This window comes from Ambystoma mexicanum, unplaced genomic scaffold (assembly GCF_040938575.1).
Source record: "Ambystoma mexicanum isolate Mex_15411 unplaced genomic scaffold, UKY_AmexF1_1 Mex_scaf4, whole genome shotgun sequence".
Classification (NCBI taxonomy): domain Eukaryota; kingdom Metazoa; phylum Chordata; class Amphibia; order Caudata; family Ambystomatidae; genus Ambystoma; species Ambystoma mexicanum.
Genome location: NW_027182455.1, coordinates 2,199,525 through 2,213,269, shown reverse-complemented (window position 1 = coordinate 2,213,269; position 13,745 = coordinate 2,199,525).

The following is a 13,745-nucleotide window of genomic DNA, read 5'->3' as shown; positions in this document are numbered from 1 at the left end:
CTCCTTCTCATTCCAATCCTGAGCCGCTTCCGATAGCAGAGATGTGATATCTCAATGCTTATACCAAACCTGAGACCCTTCCTATAACATGAGATGTGATATCCAACTCCTTCCCGTTCCAAACCTGAGACACTAACTATAGCATATGTGATATCCAACTCCTTCCCATTCCAAACATGAGACCCTTCCTATAGCAAGAAAGTAATATCCAACTCCTACCCATTCCAATCCTGAGACCCTTCCTATAGCAAGAGATGTGATATCCAAATCCTTCCCATTCCAATCCTGAGACCCTTCCTATAACATGAGATGTGATATCCAACTCCTTCCCATTCCAACCTGAGACACTTCCTATAGCATGAGAAGGGATATCCAACTACTTCCCAATCCAATCCTGAGACCCTTCCGATAGCAGAGATGTGATATCTCAATGCTTATACCAAACCTGAGACCCTTCCTATGGCATGAGATGTGATATCCAACTCCTTGCCATTCAAATCCTGAGACCCTTCCTAAAGCATGAGAAGGGATATCCAACTCCTTCCCAATCCAATCCTGAGACCCTTCCGATAGCAGAGACGTGATATCTCAATGCTTCTACCAAACCTGAGACCCTTCCTTTAGCATGAGATGTGATATCCAAATCCTTCACATTCCAATCCTGAGACCCTTCCTATAGCATGAGATGTTATATCTCAATGCTTCTAATACCAAACCTGAGATCCTTCCTATAACATGAGATGTGATATCCAATTCCTTCCCATTCCAAACCTGAGACCCTTCCTATTGGATGAGATGTGATATCCAACTTCTTCCCATTCCAACCCTGAGACCCTTCCTATAGCATGAGATGTGATGTCTCAATGCTTCTAATACCAAACCTGAGATCCTTCCTATAACATGAGATGTGATATCCAACTCCTTCCATTCCAATCCTGAGACCCGTCCTATAGCATGAGATGTGATATCTCAATGCTTATACCAAACCTGAGACCCTTCCTATAGCATGAGATGTGATATCCAACTACTTCAAATTCCAATCCTGAGACCCTTCCTATTGCATGAGATGTGATATCTCAATGCTTCTAATACCAAACCTGAGATCCTTCCTCTAACATGAAATGTGATATCCAACTCCTTCCCTTTCCAAACCTAAGAGCCTATCTATAGCATGAGATGTGATATCCAAGTCCTTCCCATTCCAACCCTTAGACCCTTCCTACAGCATGCAATATGATATCTCAATGATTCTAATAACAAACCTGAGACCCGTCCTATAACATGAGATGGGATATCCAACTCCTTCCCATTCCAATCCTGAGACACTTCCGATAGCAGAGATGTGATATCTCAATGCTTATACCAAACCTGAGACCCTTCCTATAACATGAGATGTGATATCCAACTCATTCCCGTTCCAAACCTGAGACCCTTCCTTTAGCATGAGATGTGATATCCAGCTCCTTCCCATTCCAATCCTGAGACACTTCCGATACCATGAGATGTGATATCTCAATGCTTCTAATATCAAAACTGAGACCCTCCCTATAGCATGATATGTGATATCTAAGTCCTTCCCATTCCAATCCTGAGACACTCCCTATAGCATGAGATGTGATATACAACTCTTTCCCATTCCAATCCTGAGACCCTTCCTATAGCATGAGATATGATATCTCAATACTTCTAATACCAAACGTGAGATCCTTCCGATAACATGAGATGTGATATCCAAATCCTTCCCCCTTCCAAACCTGAGACCCTCCCTTTAGCATGAGATGTGATATCCAACTCCTTCCCATTCCAATCCTGAGACCCTTCTGATAGCATGAGATGTGATATCTCAATGCTTCTAATACCAAACCTGAGATCCTTCCGATAGCATGAGATGTGATATCTCAATGCTTCTAATACCAAACCTGAGATCCTTCCTAAACCATTAGATGTGATATCCAACTCCTTCCCATTCCATTCCTGAGACCCTTCTGATAGCACGAGATGTGATATCTCAATGCCTCTAATACCAAACCTGAGATCCTACCTCTAACATGAGATGTGATATCCAAATCCTTCACATTCCAATCCTGAGACCCTTCCTATAGCATGTGATGTGATATCTCAATGCTTCTAATACCAAACCTGAGATCCTTCCTATAACATGAGATGTGATATCCAATTCCTTCCCATTCCAAACCTGAGACCCTTCCTATTGGATGAGATGTGATATCCAACTCCTTCCCATTCCAACCCTGAGACCCTTCCTATAGCATGAGATGTGATGTCTCAATGCTTCTAATACCAAACCTGAGATCCTTCCTATAACATGAGATGTGATATCCAACTCCTTCCCTTTCCAAACCTAAGAGCCTATCTATAGCATGAGATGTGATATCCAAGTCCTTCCCATTCCAATCCTTAGACCCTTCCTACAGCATGCAATATGATATCTCAATGATTCTAATAAAAAACCTGAGACCCGTCCTATAGCATGAGATATGATATCCAAGTCCTTCCCATTCCAATCCTGAGACCCTTCCTATAACATGAAATGTGATATCCAACTCCTTCCCATTCCAACCTGAGACCCTTCCTATAGCATGAGATGGGATATCCAACTTCTTCCAAATCCAATACTGATACCCTTCCGATACCATGAGATGTGATATCCCAATGCTTCTACCAAACCTGAGACCCATACTATGGCATGAGATGTGATATCAAACTCCTTCCCATTCCAATCCTGAGACCCTTCCTATAGCTTGAGGTGTGATATCCAACTCCTTCCCATTCCAATTCTGAGACCCTTCTTATACCATGAGACTTGATATCTCAATGCTTCTAATACCAAACCTGAGACCCGTCCTATAACATGAGATGTGATATCCAAATCCTTCCCCTTCCAAACCTTAGACCCTTCCTTTATCATGAGATGTGATATCCAACTCCTTCCCATTCCAATCCTGAGACCCTTCCGATATCATGAGATTTGTTATCTCAATGCTTCTAATATCAAACTTGAGACCCTCCCTATAGCATGAGATGTGACATCCAAGTCCTTCCCATTCCAATCCTGAGACCCTTCCTATAGCATGAGATGTGATATCTCTATGCTTCTAATACCAAACCTGAGACCCTTCCTATAACATGAGATGGAATATCCAACTCCTTCCCATTCCAATCCTGAGACCCTTCCGATAGCAGAGATGTGATATCTCAATGCTTATACCAAACCTGAGAACCTTCCTATGGGCTGAGATGTCATATACAACTCCTTCCCATTCCAATCCTGAGACCCTTCCTTTAGCATGAGATGTGATATCTCAATGCTTATACCAAATCTGAGACCCTTCCTATAGCATGAGATGTGATATCCAATTCCTTCCCATTCCAATCCTGAGACCCTTCCTATAGCATGAGATGTGATATCTCAATGCTTATACCAAACCTGAGAGCCTACCTATAGCATGAGATGTGATATCCAAGTCCATCCCATTCCAATCCTTAGACCCTTCCTACAGCATGCGATGTTATATCTCAATGATTCTAATACCAAACCAGAGACTCTTCCTATAACATGAGATGGGATATCCAACTCCTTCCCATTCCAATCCTGAGCCGCTTCCGATAGCAGAGATGTGATATCTCAATGCTTATACCAAACCTGAGACCCTTCCTATAACATGAGATGTGATATCCAAATCCTTCCCGTTCCAAACCTGAGACACTAACTATAGCATATGTGATATCCAACTCCTTCCCATTCCAAACATGAGACCCTTCCTATAGCAAGAAAGTAATATCCAACTCCTACCCATTCCAATCCTGAGACCCTTCCTATAGCAAGAGATGTGATATCCAAATCCTTCATATTCCAATCCTGAGACCCTTCCTATAACATGAGATGTGATATCCAACTCCTTCCCATTCCAACCTGAGACACTTCCTATAGCATGAGAAGGGATATCCAACTCCTTCCCAATCCAATCCTGAGACCCTTCCGATAGCAGAGATGTGATATCTCAATGCTTATACCAAACCTGAGACCCTTCCTATGGCATGAGATGTGATATCCAACTCCTTGCCATTCAAATCCTGAGACCCTTCCTATAGCATGAGATGTGATATCTCTATGCTTCTAATACCAAACCTGAGACCCTTCCTATAACATGAGATGGGATATCCAACTCCTTCCCATTCCAATCCTGAGACCCTTCCGATAGCAGAGATGTGATATCTCAATGCTTATACCAAACCTGAGAACCTTCCTATGGCCTGAGATGCAATATACAACTCCTTCCCATTCCAATCCTGAGACCCTTCCTTTAGCATGAGATGTGATATCTCAATGCTTATACCAAATCTGAGACCCTTCCTATAGCATGAGATGTGATATCCAATTCCTTCCCATTCCAATCATGAGACCCTTCCTATAGCATGAGATGTGATATCTCAATGCTTATACCAAACCTGAGAGCCTACCTATAGCATGAGATGTGATATCCAAGTCCATCCCATTCCAATCCTTAGACCCTTCCTACAGCATGCGATGTGATATCTCAATGATTCTAATACCAAACCAGAGACTCTTCCTATAACATGAGATGGGATATCCAACTCCTTCCCATTCCAATCCTGAGCCGCTTCCGATAGCAGAGATGTGATATCTCAATGCTTATACCAAACCTGAGACCCTTCCTATAACATGAGATGTGATATCCAACTCCTTCCCGTTCCAAACCTGAGACACTAACTATAGCATATGTGATATCCAACTCCTTCCCATTCCAAACATGAGACCCTTCCTATAGCAAGAAAGTAATATCCAACTCCTACCCATTCCAATCCTGAGACCCTTCCTATAGCAAGAGACGTGATATCCAAATCCTTCCCATTCCAATCCTGAGACCCTTCCTATAACATGAGATGTGATATCCAACTCCTTCCCATTCCAACCTGAGACACTTCCTATAGCATGAGAAGGGATATCCAACTCCTTCCCAATCCAATCCTGAGACCCTTCCGATAGCAGAGATGTGATATCTCAATGCTTATACCAAACCTGAGACCCTTCCTATGGCATGAGATGTGATATCCAACTCCTTCCCAATCCAATCCTGAGACCCTTCCGATAGCAGAGACGTGATATCTCAATACTTCTACCAAACCTGAGACCCTTCCTTTAGCATGAGATGTGATATCCAAATCCTTCACATTCCAATCCTGAGACCCTTCCTATAGCATGAGATGTGATATCTCAATGCTTCTAATACCAAACCTGAGATCCTTCCTATAACATGAGATGTGATATCCAATTCCTTCTCATTCCAAACCTGAGACCCTTCCTATTGGATGAGATGTGATATCCAACTCCTTCCCATTCCAACCCTGAGACCCTTCCTATAGCATGAGATGTGATGTCTCAATGCTTCTAATACCAAACCTGAGATCCTTCCTATAACATGAGATGTGATATCCAACTCCTTCCATTCCAATCCTGAGACCCGTCCTATAGCATGAGATGTGATATCTCAATGCTTATACCAAACCTGAGACCCTTCCTATAGCATGAGATGTGATATCCAACTGCTTCCCATTCCAATCCTGAGACCCTTCCTATAGCATGAGATGTGATATCTCAATGCTTCTAATACCAAACCTGAGATCCTTCCTCTAACATGAAATGTGATATCCAACTCCTTCCCTTTCCAAACCTAAGAGCCTATCTATAGCATGAGATGTGATATCCAAGTCCTTCCCATTCCAACCCTTAGACCCTTCCTACAGCATGCAATATGATATCTCAATGATTCTAATAACAAACCTGAGACCCGTCCTATAACATGAGATGGGATATCCAACTCCTTCCCATTCCAATCCTGAGACACTTCCGATAGCAGAGATGTGATATCTCAATGCTTATACCAAACCTGAGACCCTTCCTATAACATGAGATGTGATATCCAAATCCTTCCCGTTCCAAACCTGAGACCCTTCCATTAGCATGAGATGTGATATCCAGCACCTTCCCATTCCAATCCTGAGACACTTCCGATAGCATGAGATGTGATATCTCAATGCTTCTAATATCAAAACTGAGACCCTCCCTATAGCATGATATGTGATATCTAAGTCCTTCCCATTCCAATCCTGAGACCCTTCCTATAGCATGAGATATGATATCTCAATACTTCTAATACCAAACGTGAGATCCTTCCGATAACATGAGATGTGATATCCAAATCCTTCCCCTTCCAAACCTGAGACCCTCCCTTTAGCATGAGATGTGATATCCAACTCCTTCCTATTCCAATCCTGAGACTCTTCTGATAGCATGAGATGTGATATCTCAATGCTTCTAATACCAAACCTGAGATCCTTCCGATAGCATGAGATGTGATATCTCAATGCTTCTAATACCAAACCTGAGATCCTTCCTATAACATGAGATGTGATATCCAAATCCTTCACCTTCCAAACCTGAGACCCTCCCTTTAGCATGAGATGTGATATCCAACTCCTTCCCATTCCATTCCTGAGACCCTTCTGATAGCATGAGATGTGATATCTCAATGCCTCTAATACCAAACCTGAGATCCTACCTCTAACATGAAATGTGATATCCAACTCTTTCCCCTTCCAAACCTGAGAGCCTTCCTATAGCATGAGATGTGATATCCAAGTCCTTCCCATTCCAATCCTGAGACCCTTCCTATAGCTTGAGATGTGATATCCAACTCCTTCCCATTCCAATTCTGAGACCCTTCCTATACTATGAGACTTGATATCTCAATGCTTCTAATACCAAAAGTGAGACCCGTAATATAACATGAGATGTGATATCCAAATCCTTCCCCTTCCAAACCTTAGACCCTTCCTTTATCATGAGATGTGATATCCAACTCCTTCCCATTCCAATCCTGAGACCCTTCCGATATCATGAGATGTGATATCTCAAAGCTTCTAATATCAAACTTGAGACCCTCCCTATAGCATGAGATGTGATATCCAAGTCCTTCCCATTCCAATCCTGAGACCCTTCCTATAGCATGAGATGTGATATCTCAATGCTTCTAATACCAAACCTGAGACCCTTCCTATAACATGAGATGGGAATATCCAACTCCTTCCCATTCCAATCCTGAGACCCTTCCGATAGCAGAGATGTGATATCTCAATGCTTATACCAAACCTGAGATCCTTCATATAACATGAGATGTGATATTCAACTCCTTCCCATTCCAATCCTGAGACACTTCCTATAGCATGAGATGTGATATCTCACTGCTTATACCAAACCTGAGACCCTTCCCATAGCATGAGATGTGATATCCAACTCCTTCCCATTCCAATCCTCAGACCCTTCCTATAGCATGAGATGTGATATCTCAATGCTTCTAATATCAAACTTGAGACCCTACCTATAGCATGAGATGTGATATCCAAGTCCTTCCCATTCCAATCCTGAGACACTTCCTATAGCATGAGATGTGATATCCAACTCCTTCCCATTCCAATCCTGAGACCCTTCCTATAGCATGAGATATGATATCTCAATACTTCTAATACCAAACGTGAGATCCTTCCGATAACATGAGATGTGATATCCAAATCCTTCCCCTTCCAAACCTGAGACCCTCCCTTTAGCATGAGATGTAATATCCAACTCCTTCCTATTCCAATCCTGAGACCCTTCTGATAGCATGAGATGTGATATCTCAATGCTTCTAATACCAAACCTGAGATCCTTCCGATAGCATGAGATGTGATATCTCAATGCTTCTAATACCAAACCTGAGATCCTTCCTATAACATGAGATGTGATATCCAAATCCTTCCCCTTCCAAACCTGAGACCCTCCCTTTAGCATGAGATGTGATATCCAACTCCTTCCCATTCCATTCCTGAGACCCTTCTGATAGCATGAGATGTGATATCTCAATGCCTCTAATACCAAACCTGAGATCCTACCTCTAACATGAAATGTGATATCCAACTCTTTCCCCTTCCAAACCTGAGAGCCTTCCTATAGCATGAGATGTGATATCCAAGTCCTTCCCATTCCAATCCTGAGACCCTTCCTATAGCTTGAGATGTGATATCCAACTCCTTCCCATTCCAATCCTGAGACCCTTCCGATATCATGAGATGTGATATCTCAAAGCTTCTAATACCAAACATGAGACCCGTAATATAACATGAGATGTGATATCCAAATCCTTCCCCTTCCAAACCTTAGACCCTTCCTTTATCATGAGATGTGATATCCAACTCCTTCCCATTCCAATCCTGAGACCCTTCCGATATCATGAGATGTGATATCTCAAAGCTTCTAATATCAAACTTGAGACCCTCCCTATAGCATGAGATGTGATATCCAAGTCCTTCCCATTCCAATCCTGAGACCCTTCCTATAGCATGAGATGTGATATCTCAATGCTTCTAATACCAAACCTGAGACCCTTCCTATAACATGAGATGGGAATATCCAACTGTTAGGAAAGATTTCGTAATTGTAGGTAATTTTCCTTCCATGTGGCAACCCCTAAACTTTTTGCTGTTGTTTTCACCTTGTTCTTGACTTTGCCAGAGAAGTGCAGCCTTCTGCCGCACTCCTCTGGGCTTTCGCTCCTTTCTTACGGGGAAACTGACATGCCCTTAAGACAGTCAGTACCGGGGAACGCTGTTTCCCATAGTTTCTTTTATCATGTTGCGGCTTTAGTGCAACATGACACAAGAGGGCACTGTAAGCTAAGTTACAGCTCTCTTGGGTCTCTAGCCTTCTACAGGCCCTAGATACTCTTTTAGGATGGTATTTGATCGGTGCAAGTCATTCAGGGACTGGAATGGTGGCAGCGATCGTTTTGTTTATTTTGAGCTCCTTTTGGCGTTCTGAGCACGTTTTTCGCACTGAACCCAAAATGGTGGCCTGGCTCCCAAAATGGCCAGACCACGAGGCTCCTTTGTCTTGTCCACTGACCGTCTTGCTCCCTTCACCTTCCCCAGGTCGAGCGACCCGGGGCCTTCCTTATTTGGGCATGTACTTTCCCGCGAAACGTGGTTGCTTTCGCGGGCTTCTACATGTCGTTTGTGTGCCTCCAGGGTGTGGGCTGGAATGTCTGGTCCCAATACACATCCTGGGTGCCAGAGAGTCTAGGGTGGTGTGAATGCCTGGGACCACCGTGGTCCGTGATTGGTCCACGTATGGTATGTGTGTTGATGAGCGGATATCCCATTGGCTCCCCTCCGTTTTGGCGCGAAGGGAACCGTGGATAAGAGGGGGCTGGAAACACCACTACCATGTCGATCTCCTGAGTTCTCACGAACGAAGGAATACAGGAGCCAAGTATCCTGCAACCACGAGGCTGGACCGAGGAATCGCTGGTGACCCGCTGAAGGAATCCTCCTTTGCACTGCTGTCGTCCTGTGAAACCCTTTCCTCCTTTGATCGAACCAGAAGGCCTGTACTGGTGCTTCGACCTTTGGAATAGCAGGAACAGCTATTCCCGGCGACTTCATCATCTCCTGCCAAGTAAGCCTTCGGAAGTGTCTCTGGGCCATCCAGTTGACTGACCAGCTTACAAGGGAGTCCTGCTCTGTAACCGCCGCCAGGTTGTGTTGTATTTCGAGTCCTTGTCACTCTCCCACGCTTCGTACACTTGGCGTTCCCAAGTCTGAAGGGAGGAGTGTACATTTGGCTCGAATACACACGGCCGCTCCGTTGTCCTGCTGCGGCAACAAACTGTGCCGGTTTCGTCGATTGGGACGTCTTTTTGCTCTACACGACTACGAGGCGTTCCCTGCTCTTCTGAACCTGCCAGCTGCTGAAACTAACGTGGAGAAGCCTGGGTCTGCTTGCTTCGGGGACCGGTGAGTAGTATAGCTAGGATCTGGTCGCCCTCCTGCAGTATCCCATTGCTTTTCCCTGCTGTGTAAAAACAGCACCCTTTTGCCGTACTCGCGCTCTGCTTCTGCTCGCTGTGGAGGCTGCGCTTGAGTTGCGGAACCTGTTCTCCTTCTGCTGTGCACTAACCCGAACTGCCTGACTTCCTCCGAAGAGCTTCTCCTTTTGCCCGTTGGCACCGGCGTGGCAGGTACTTTGAGCACAAGGCTCCACTCTTCGCAGGGCTCGGACTTCCATCTAGTTAGGTGCCTCTGAAGGCGAACTGAGTCTAAAGCGTTATCGCACTGCCTGTTTTCCTTCCCTGGCAGGTGGACTACACATTTCGTGCCTCTAATGCTTAAGACTGTCGTATTTGTATATATATTGTGTTGATATGGTATGTGTTGGTTTAATACTGTGATATTGTGATTTTTTCGCTACGGTCATTATTTTAAAGGCCTTAAAATAAATGTGTATATATTTTTGATATAACAACTGTTTGGAGTAGTTTGTAAGCGCTCTTGCTTTGTGTGCTCATTGCGGGCTTTCAGTCACCCTCACCCCTCTTGAGACCTAGTCTTGACCGCCGCGATCGCTACCTTGATTGGTCTGGCTCGTCCAGAGGTTACCCTGTTCCAAGTAATTAGGTTGGCCTTCTGAACTTCTGCGCCACCAGGACAGAGTTCAGAAATCCGTCTTAACAAATTGGTGTACAGCGGTGGGATACGACTGAGGGTATCCAGTGTTGCGCTCGAACTAAGGCATTTCAGGTTATTCCAACCAGTACACGTAGTGAATTGTTGTAGTATAACTTTAAAAAGGCCATAGTCCTATCAAACAGTATGGAAACAAATACCTTGTTAACTTTAAATGCTTCCAAATCAGAAACATTGAAGAAGATGTGTGCGGAGAGAGGTGTTTCCTCTCAAGGCACTAAATTGGAAATGATCCAAAGAATCGTGGCGTGGCAAGAAGCGCAGCTTGACGCTATAACTTCTGAGGACAGTGCAGAAGGTGGTGGGGCTGCTCTCACTGGTAGAACCGACGGTTCTGCCGCTGCACTGATCCATCGCGACCACGAGGACAGGGAGGACGAGATGTCTAATGTTTCCTCTGCCAGTGTTGATGGGGATGCTATGCTTGAATTCAAGAAGCAAGAGCTGCGGTTTAGGCAGCAGGAGCTTGAATTCAGCATAGCCAAACTAAAAATCGAACAGGCAGAAAAACAGAAAGACAGGGATCACCAGTTGGAACTGGCCAAGCTTCAGGTTGCAAATGGGTCCCAGGGTCCTGGACATGGGTCTGGGGCCTCCTCTCATCCACGGTTTCCAAAAGATCTGCTCAGTGTGTATGAAGAACGGAATGACATTATGGACTGGCTGAATGCGTTTGAGTATGCATGCGAAGTTCAGAAAGTTGACAATGCTGATAAGATTGCGTGGTTACTCAGCAGACTGCCCCATTCTGGCTGTAGTGCCATTATGGAAATGTCGAAGGCTGAGCGAGCTGATTTCGCAATGTTAAAGCAAACTCTCATTTTAAAGTTTGGGAAGACTCCGGCCCAATATTTAAAGCGTTTTCGAGAGTATAAGAAAAAGGAAGGTGGTACTTGGGTATCTTATGTCGCTGAATCTTTGAAAAACTTAACTGGCTGGGTCGAAGGTTATAAGGTTTCTACCTTCGAAGGCATGATAAATCTTGTCATGCTGGAACACATTTTTGGTTCTTCTTCCCCGGAGCTTAAGCAGCATTTGGCCGATTCGAAGGAGATAGATCCTAAGAAGCTGGCCATTGCAGCAGATTTATGGGTGTCACATCGAGTGTCCCATAAGGACAAAACTCATCCTGGTAAGCAGGAGGAAGGGAAAAAGTCCAAAGATATGGAGGGTGGGGAATCTGCTAAATCTTCTTCCCATAAGGGCCACAAAAAGAAAAATAAGGGTAAGACACAAGAGAACTCACAGGGTAGTGGAGGTCCGCCTCCGCAACAGAACTCTGGTTACAATAAGCCTCCTTACGTAAACAGACCCACTGGGGCTTGTTTTTCTTGTGGAGCAACTGACCATGTGAAGGGGGATCCCCGGTGTAAGGTTAGACCTTTGGGGGTCCACTCTGCTAATCTGGCCTTCTCCTCCTACGAAGGAAGGAAGAAGAGATTACAGGAGCATCCTTCTCCTCAGACTCGTTTCCCAGCGGAATAGAGGCTGAGGTAGTTTTAGTGTCCCTAGGTTCCTGGGAGCCGAAAGTCGCAGAGGCTTATGCTAGGATTCCGGATAATACCAAGCACTACTTTAGAGACAGTGTGCTGATCACTGGAGTGGATACTCCAGCTCTTAGGGATAGTGGGTGCAGTCGCACTGTAGTGGATTCTACCTTGGTAGACTCAGAGGAAGTTGCCAGAGCTACTCTGATGCCCACTAAGTTGGCTGACGGCCCCCTCCGTATGTTTCCAGTAATACCTGTAAATCTTACTTTAAATGGTACAGCAGTCAGGATTCCAGTGAGCATTCAGAGAAACGTCCCGGGAAAGGTCTTGTTAGGTAATGATCTCAGAGCTTTAGGGCTCGTAGGAGACACTGCCGAAAGACCCTACACACGGTCTCAAGCACGGGCAGCATTGGCCAAGTCCAATACGCCGCCCCAGCCGAAGGGGAAACCCAAGGCGAAAGGAGTCTACAAGTCAAAACGAGGGAAAGAGAATATTCCCCCGAGCTCGCCTACCACTGCGGTGGAGGAAGTTGGTCAATCGCCCGGGCCTGACGAGGAGGTGGCGATGCCTGAAGTATTCGACCCCAACGATCATCCTGAACTAAAAGACTTGTTAGTTGAAGGAGGTCCTGATAGGGACGAATTCAGTAAAGGCCAACGTGAGTGCCCATCTCTGGAAGGCCTAAGGAGACAGGCCTGCTCCCAGCTTGAGGGTGAACCTCCTGGGAAGCATAGGATTTATTGGGAAGGTGGACTCCTGTATAGTGAGCCCACAGAGTCTACAGAAGGAGACCATAGGAGGTTGGTGGTTCCCCTTGCTGTTAGGCCCTTCCTCCTGCAGTTGGCGCATGAAGTTCCCCTTGCTGGTCACCTTGGTATGAAGAGGACCAAGCAAAGGTTATCCATGCACTTCTACTGGCCCAAGATGGGGGTGCAAGTAGAAAGTCACTGCAGGAGTTGTGCCTCCTGCCAGTTGTCTGGTAAGGTTGGCGCGACAATCCAAGCTCCGTTGGTACCGCTCCCAGTTGTGGGGGTACCATTTGAAAGGGTAGGGATCGACATGGTTGGTCCCCTTGACCCGCAAACATCCTCGGGCAATAGGTTTATCCTGGTGCTGGTCGACCATGCAACCAGGTATCCTGAGGCCATCCCATGGAAAACTGTAACTGCCAAGTCAGTTGCAGAATACTCGGCATATTTACTAGGGTTGGCTTCCCTAAAGAAGTTGTGCCGGATGATGGCAGCAACTTTATGTCGAAGTATAGGCAGGCTATGTGGAAAGAATGTGGGGTCACCTACAGGTTCTCTTCTGCATACCACCCCCAGACCAATGGTCTGGGGGGGCGTTTCAACAGGACGTTAAAGAGCATGATTGGGGCTCTGGAGGAGCCTCAGAGAAGAAAATGGGATCTTCTTGTTTCATGCTTACTGTTTGCCTACCGAGAGGTACCACAGGAGGGTGTTGGCTTCAGCCCCTTCGAACTTATGTTAGGTCATCCCGTACGGGGACCCTTAGCCATCGTCAAAGAGGGATGGGAGATGCCCACTCCCCCTGTTACTACCAACGTAGTTGATTATGTGCTAGGGCTCAGAAAACGGATGGTACTTCTGATGGGCTTGGCTAGTGATAAATTGAAGGCAGGGCAAGCGCTGGTGA